Source organism: Salvelinus alpinus, chromosome 10 (assembly GCF_045679555.1).
Source record: "Salvelinus alpinus chromosome 10, SLU_Salpinus.1, whole genome shotgun sequence".
Lineage (NCBI taxonomy): Eukaryota > Metazoa > Chordata > Actinopteri > Salmoniformes > Salmonidae > Salvelinus > Salvelinus alpinus.
This window is the reverse complement of record NC_092095.1, coordinates 19,702,098-19,710,656: the sequence shown is the minus strand read 5'-3', so window position 1 is coordinate 19,710,656 and position 8,559 is coordinate 19,702,098.

Genomic DNA, 8,559 nt, shown 5'->3' with positions numbered 1-8,559 from the left:
TAATAACAAATACACAATGAGTAAAGATAACTTGGCTATATACACGGGGTACCAATACCGAGTCGATGTGCAGGGGTACGAGGTAATTGAGGTAGATATGTACATATAACTAGGAATAAAGTGACTAAGCAACAGTTATGGTCAACAGAAAAAATACTTAGAAATCAACTACAATCACTTCCAGTGAATGCTTAAGTCGTATTATCAAGCCTTTCATAACAAAATTACCATATTATGAAATAAATCAATAAACAAGTTATGTAATACAGGAATTAAAGCAATCTCATTTGAATAGTGTTGATATGCTTTGACACGGACATCACTAGTCAAACGAGTCTCTGCGAATGCGTACCCAGATCAGACACTCAGTGTCCCAGGACTAAATCAGATTATTAGTAGTCCACTGCCCACCGCTGTGAGGCCTGACAGGCCTGACTGAAGCCACTCTGGGCTGGCTGAACAGGAGTCACAGAACAATGATGAAAAAGGAAGACCAGCAATAGATAAATGTTTATTTTGGGGGAAAATCTTTTAAAAAACAAACTAGTAACCCGTCCATGCTCCACATTTTGAGCCGTAGATTCACATGTGAAGGATATGTGCAGCCACACATACAGTACCAGTCGAAAGTTTGGACACACTTAATTATTCCAGGATTTATAAAACAAAAACTATTTTCTACATTGTAGAAGACATAAAAACTATGAAATAACACATATGGAATCATGTTATAACCAAAAAAGTGTTAAACAAATCAAAATATATTTTATATTTGAGATTCTTCAAAGTAGCCACCCTTTGCTTGATGACAGCTTTGCACACTCTTGCCATTCTCTCAACCAGCTTCATGAGGAATGCTTTTCCAACAGTCTTGAAGGAGTTCCCACATATGCTGAGCACTTGTTGGCTGCTTTTCCTTCACACTGCAGTCCAACTCATTCCAAACCATCTCAATTGGGTTGAGGTTGGTGATTGTGGAGGTAAGGTCATCTGAGGCAGCACTCCATCACTCTCCTTCTTGGTCAAATAGCCCTTACACAGCATGGGCGTGTGTTTTGTGTCATTGTCCTGTTGATTTTTTTTCTTCCGCAAAACAGATGGGATGGCGTATCGCTGTATATAACATGTAATAGAAGACAGTGATGCTCTTCTTTGTAGTAAAATATGAATGATCTCAACCTGTCACACATAGCAGGAGTGAGATGGGGATAACTCCATCGTTAGCACACCCACTCCACCTGCATTTCACCCTATTCATATCATCAAGCTACACTTTATTCACATCCTTATTATCATTATTAGAATCACTGGAGATCTCCACCAATCCCCTGGGAAAATCAAAGAAACACATCTCTGTTTCCATTGATCATCCTTGAGATGTTTCTACAACTTGATTGGAGTCCACCTGTGGTAAATTCAATTGATTGGACATGATTTGGAAAGGCACACACCTGTCTATACAAAGGTCCCACAGTTGACAGTGCATGTCAGAGCAAAAACCAAGCCATGAAGGAATTGTGCGTGGAGCTCCGAGACAGGATTATGTTGAGGCACAGATCTGGGGAAGGGTACCAAAAAATATCTGCAACATTTAAGGTCCCCAAGAACACAGTGGCTTCCTTCATTCTTAAATGGAAGAAGTTTGGAACCACCAAAACTCTTCCTAGAGCTAGCCGCCTGGCCAAACTGATAAATCGGGGGAGAAGGGCCTTGGTCAGGGAGGTGACCAAGAAACCGATGGTCACTCTGACAGAGCTCCAGAGTTCCTCTGTGGAGAGGGGAGAACCATCCAGATGGACAACCATCTCTGCAGCACTCTACCAATCAGGCCTTTATGATAGAGTGGCCAGACGGAAGCCACTCCTCAGTAAAAGGCACATGACAGCCTGCTTGGAGTTTGCCAAAAGGCACCTAAAGGACTCTCAGACCATGAGAAACAAGATTCTCTGGTCTGATGAAACCAAGATTGAACTCTTTGGCCTGAATGCCAAGCATCACATCTGGAGGAAAAATGGCACCATCCCTATGGTGAAGCATTGTGGTGGCAGCATCATGCTATGGGGATGTTTTTCAGCGTTAGGGACTGGGAGACTAGTCAGGATCGAGGGAACGATGAATGGAGCAAAGTACAGAGAGATCCTTGATGAAAACCTGTTCTCAAAAATCAAATCAAATCAAATCAAATCAAATTTATTAGTCACATACACATGGTTAGCAGATGTTAATGCGAGTGTAGCGAAATGCTTGTGCTTCTAGTTCCGACAATGCAGTAATAACCAACAGTAATCTAACCTAACAATTCCACACTACTACCTTACACACACACACAAGTGTAAAGGGATAAAGAATATGTACATAAAGATATATGGATGAGTGGTGGTACAGAACGGCATGGCAGATGCAGTAGATGGTATAGAGTACGGTATATACATATGAGATGAGTACTGTAGGGTATGTAAACATAAAGTGGCATAGTTTAAAGTGGCTAGTGGTACATGTATTGCATGAAGATGGCAAGATGCAGTAGATGATATAGAGTACAGTATATATACATATGAGATGGGTAATGTAGGGTATGTAAACATTGTATTAAGTGGCATTGCTTAAAGTGGCTAGTGGTACATTTTTACATAATTTCCATCAATTCCCATTTTTAAAGTGGCTGGAGTTGAGTCAGTATGTTGGCAGCGGCCGCTAAATGTTAGTGGTGGCTGTTTAACAGTCTGATGGCCTTGAGATAGAAGCTGTTTTTCAGTCTCTCGGTCCCTGCTTTGATGCACCTGTACTGACCTCGCCTTCTGGATGATAGCGGGGTGAACAGGCAGTGGCTTGGGTGGTTGTTGTCCTTGATGATCTTTATGGCCTTCCTGTGACATCGGGTGGTGTAGGTGTCCTGGAGGGCAGGTAGTTTGCCCCTGGTGATGCGTTCTGCAGACCTCACTACCCTCTGGAGAGCCTTACGGTTGTGGGCGGAGCAGTTGCCGTACCAGGCGGTGATACAGCCCGACAGGATGCTCTCGATTGTGCATCTGTAGAAGTTTGTGAGTGCTTTTGGTGACAAGCCGAATTTCTTCAGCCTCCTGAGGTTGAAGAGGCGCTGCTGCGCCTTCTTCACAACGCTGTCTGTGTGGGTGGACCAGTTCAGTTTGTCCGTGATGTGTACACCGAGGAACTTAAAACTTTCCACCTTCTCCACTACTGACCCGTCGATGTGGATAGGGGGGTGCTCCCTCTGCTGTTTCCTGAAGTCCACAATCATCTCCTTTGTTTTGTTGACGTTGAGTATGAGGTTATTTTCCTGACACCACACTCCGAGGGCCCTCACCTCCTCCCTGTAGGCCGTCTCGTCGTTGTTGGTGATCAAGCCTACCACTGTAGTGTCATCCGCAAACTTGATGATTGAGTTGGAGGCGTGCATGGCCACGCAGTCGTGGGTGAACAGGGAGTACAGGAGAGGGCTCAGAACGCACCCTTGTGGGGCCCCAGTGTTGAGGATCAGCGGGGTGGAGATGTTGTTACCTACCCTCACCACCTGGGGGCGGCCCGTCAGGAAGTCCAGGACCCAGTTGCACAGGGCGGGGTCGAGACCCAGGGTCTCGAGCTTGATGACGAGTTTGGAGGGTACTATGGTGTTAAATGCTGAGCTGTAATCGATGAACAGCATTCTCACATGGGTATTCCTCTTGTCCAGATGGGTTAGGGCAGTGTGCAGTGTGGTTGCGATTGCGTCGTCTGTGGACCTATTGGGTCGGTAAGAAAATTGGAGTGGGTCTAGGGTGTCCGGTAGGGTGGAGGTGATATGGTCCTTGACTAGTCTCTCAAAGCACTTCATGATGACGGAAGTGAGTGCTACGGGGCGGTAGTCGTTTAGCTCAGTTACCTCAGACTGGGGCAAAGGTTCACCTACCGATAGGACAACGATCCTAAGCACACAGCCAAGACAATGCAGGAGTGGCTTCGGGATAAGTCTCTGAATGTCCTTGAGCGGCCTAGGTAGAGCCCAGACTGAAACCCGATCGAACATCTCTGGAGAGACCTGAAAATAGCTGTGCAGCGACGCTCCCCATCCAACCTGACAGAGCTTGAGAGGATCTACAGAGAAGAACGGGAGAAACTCCCCAAATACAGGTGTGCCAAACAAATACAGGTGTGCCCAAGAATGAAGGTGCTTCAACAAAGTACTGAGTAAAGGGTTTGAATACTTATGTAAATGTGATATTTAATTTATTGTTTATTTTTTAAATTTGCAATAAATTCTAAAAACCTGTTTTTGCTTTGTCATCATGGGGTATTGTGTGTAACCAATTTAATCCACTTAAGAATAAGGCTGTAACGTAACAAACTGTGAAATAAGTCAAGGGGTTTGAATACTTTCTGAATGCACTGTATAACAGATACTGACAGACAACAGGGAGTTGATATCTAATTAATTCAGCTGATCAGTTGGCCCACCTGTGCATAATTAATCTACCTGTCCTCAAGAACACATGCGTAGTATTGTATCTGTCACTCATTTATTTTAAGCATTTGCCAAGTGTACATGTAATTAACCAAATAAAGCAGGGACTTGATGTGTAAAAAGTAAGAAATACTGGAGAGGCTAAAATGACAGAGAGAGGGACAACTAACAAACAAACAAACAAAAACACACAGGACAATGAGTTAAATTTGTTCCTGCATATGCCAGCCTGGCTGTGCCAAAGTTAGGGCTGTTAATATTAGTCATTAAATAAACCAAGATCCATTCATTGGCAGTAATACCAACTTGGAGGTAAATGTCTCACCACTAACATTTGGCCTATTTGTCTTCCCACTCCTCTGTAAAATAGATGTCAGAGTCTACCACCAGTGTCACCCACCTCTAGTACCTCGTTAAAGTGGAGGAATACATTCGGATACACTCTGAATACTGTCCGTTTTAAACCAGGCCGTATCACTGCTCTCTATATTTCCTGGACACATGAGCTTTGCCCATTAATATCAGGCATTGCCTCTGGGGACCCTTGGGCCTAGCCACCTCATATAAAAGCAGTGGGAGGAGGACCCGTTAACAGTCATAAGGCCACTGTCACCACCTTTATTGAGATGAGTTCCTCTAAGTCGACCACAACACTGACTGCATTAAGTAAATGTGTTACGCGATGGCTGGTACCAGGGGTGGCAAATCTAGTAATCCAGTTATTAGCATGGCACCACAGATAAGTGCAAGTACCTGCAGGCTGTTCCACATTACAATTATTAAAGCAAATTATCATCAATTAAAGGACATCTGTTTCCATGGTGAATTAGTGTCCTCTCTTTGGGTCATTTACTGTAGCCGATGCTCTCCACAGACTTACAGCGGGCCAGTGTCTCAGTCTCGCATAGTCATTTACTGTAGCCGATGCTCTCCACAGACTTACAGCGGGCCAGTGTCTCAGTCTCGCATAGTCATTTACTGTAGCCGATGCTCTCCACAGACTTACAGCGGGCCAGTGTCTCAGTCTCGCATAGTCATTTACTGTAGCCGATGCTCTCCACAGACTTACAGCGGGCCAGTGTCTCAGTCTCGCATAGTCATTTACTGTAGCCGATGCTCTCCACAGACTTACAGCGGGCCAGTGTCTCAGTCTCGCATAGTCATTTACTGTAGCCGATGCTCTCCACAGACTTACAGCGGGCCAGTGTCTCAGTCTCGCATAGTCATTTACTGTAGCCGATGCTCTCCACAGACTTACAGCGGGCCAGTGTCTCAGTCTCGCATAGTCATTTACTGTAGCCGATGCTCTCCACAGACTTACAGCGGGCCAGTGTCTCAGTCTCGCATAGTCATTTACTGTAGCCGATGCTCTCCACAGACTTACAGCGGGCCAGTGTCTCAGTCTCGCATAGTCATTTACTTGTTGTCAGTCTCACTTTCTCATAACAGGACCTCATCACTGTGTTGAGTCAATACAAAAAAAGGATGGCTAGTGATTCCATAATCCGGGCCTTGAGCCCTTCCTGTTTTGCATCACACGATTTAGTGATTGGTTGAGCGGGACGTTGATTTGACAGTGAGGTGACCGAAAGCGCTCGCTCCCCCCGTCTGACATGGTAGTGTGTTCTATTTGTGTCGGACAGCATGTGCTTCTCATGATGGGACCTGACACCGCTCCTGGAGGAGAGGGGGGAAGGAGATGGAGAGAGAGGGAGGCAATCACTATTACACACAGTGTAGTATGATGAAGATGCTACGGGACAGTGACTCCCTTCAATGTTTTCCTTGGCAGGGCGCAGAGGTCCTCTAAGCAGGACTACATACACCAACATTTAAAATGTATAGTCAGTCAATAGCGGCTAAGATTTTTTAGACGAGGGAGGACAGAGCTATGTTGGGATCCTTCTACATTATTCTAAGGCAGGGGTGTACAGATCCAGTCCTTAATAACTACACGTGTACAGGACTTAGTTCCAGCCATGTACCAATATGACCCCTGATTCAGCTTATCATGGCTAAATTTGCAATCACGCTCTGCAACTGGAAATCCTCACATCTCCCATTTTCTCCAGCTATGCTGTCAGACTGTCACCTTAGTCAGAAGATGGATGCTGTTATCAAATGTAATAACATTAAGATATTCTGGAGAAGAATCCACGTCTTTCATGTTATTTCATTGCATTATTCCCTAGGGTTCCTTGTAAACCACAGATATATTGTTTTCCCTGCTTTTTCATACTCAAGATGTCTGAATGATGTGAGAGAGATAGACATGGTATATAGAACATTGTCCTTTTCTCAAAATGTGGGGATGTAAGGTGTAGACGTCTAGACATTTACGCACTAACAGCAAGATGGATTTTCTATTAGGTTTCTAATGGAAATAGAGAAATGTTAGAAAAGTATTATGAAGGAAAATGCACAACACTCGCTCACATTTATGATTTATTTAAGCAAGGTTAAAAGATAAAACATTTTGGCCTACAATGGCCTTTGTCAGAGCCCAAATTTTTTACTTTGTTTAAAAAAACAGAATTTTTAATGCTGAGCGAGTGTTGCACCTTTTCCTTTGCAACGCTGATTACATTTCCAGAAAACTACTATGAACCAGAACTAAAAGAAATCTATGAGTGTGTGGGAGAGAGAGAGGGACGGACGGAGGGAGGGAGGGAGGGAGATAGATAGATAGAAAGATAGATAGATAGATAGATAGAAAGCGACAAACTGGCAGAGAAAATGAGAAACAGAGATAAGAAAGCAAAAAGAAAGAACCAGAAACAAAGCCTAAGCAGACAGACAACGAATGGAAACAGTGGAGCTAGAGAGCTCCGTGCTCTCTATGAAGCTGATTGGGATTCTAATGGCGGTCAGTGTGAAACTTGGATCAAGTGCTTCATTTTGAGATCATCACTCCTTGTCAAGTGCTTGTCTGGCAGGCCAAGAAGACAGGAGTGACAGAGCTAGTGATGTACATGTCTGCAGCAGTAATGAATCATTTAGAAATGCTACTGATGGTCTTGGTGAACACACTGTGACACATTGAGATGTTTTTTTATTTACCTAGGCAAGTCAGTTATGAACCAATTACTATTTTCAGTGATGGCCTAGGAACAGGGGGTTAACTGCCTTGTTCAGGGGCAGAACAGATTTTTTACCCTTGTCTGCTTGAGGATTTGATCTTGGAACCTTTCGGTTACTAGTCCAACGCTCTAACCACTAGGCTACCTGCTGGTTACTAGTCCAACGCTCTAACCACTAGGCTACCTGCTGGTTACTAGTCCAACGCTCTAACCACTAGGCTACCTGCTGGTTACTAGTCCAACGCTCTAACCACTAGGCTACCTGCTGGTTACTAGTCCAACGCTCTAACCACTAGGCTACCTGCTGGTTACTAGTCCAACGCTCTAACCACTAGGCTACCTGCTGGTTACTAGTCCAACGCTCTAACCACTAGGCTACCTGCTGGTTACTAGTCCAACGCTCTAACCACTAGGCTACCTGCTGGTTACTAGTCCAACGCTCTAACCACTAGGCTACCTGCTGGTTACTAGTCCAACGCTCTAACCACTAGGCTACCTGCTGGTTACTAGTCCAACGCTCTAACCACTAGGCTACCTGCTGGTTACTAGTCCAACGCTCTAACCACTAGGCTACCTGCCGCCCCATTTGCAGGTTCACCTCCAGAAAGCAAGACAGGACAGCTGGAAAGGTTAGGAGAACGTTAACAAACAGTAATGTCTTTGCTTAGTTGAGATGGGTGAGAATGGCTCTGTAGTGCAGCATGTATGCTATTTCTACCCACAGTAAATGATGGAGGAGACCTTAAGAAGAACCAGGTCATACAGTCGCTATTGAAAGTCTACACACCCCTTGTAATCTTCCCATTTTGCTGCCTTTAAATGATTCTTTATTTGTTTTAATCTCTAATGATCTACACAACATACTCCAACATTTTCAAAGTGAAAGAAAGTTATAGAGCATTTTCCAAATTAATAAACAAATTTAAAAACGATGTATTGATTGCTTATGTCTTCACACCCCAGAGTTCATTCTTGGTGAAAGCATTTTTGGCAGCCATTACAGCTGTGAATCATTTTGAT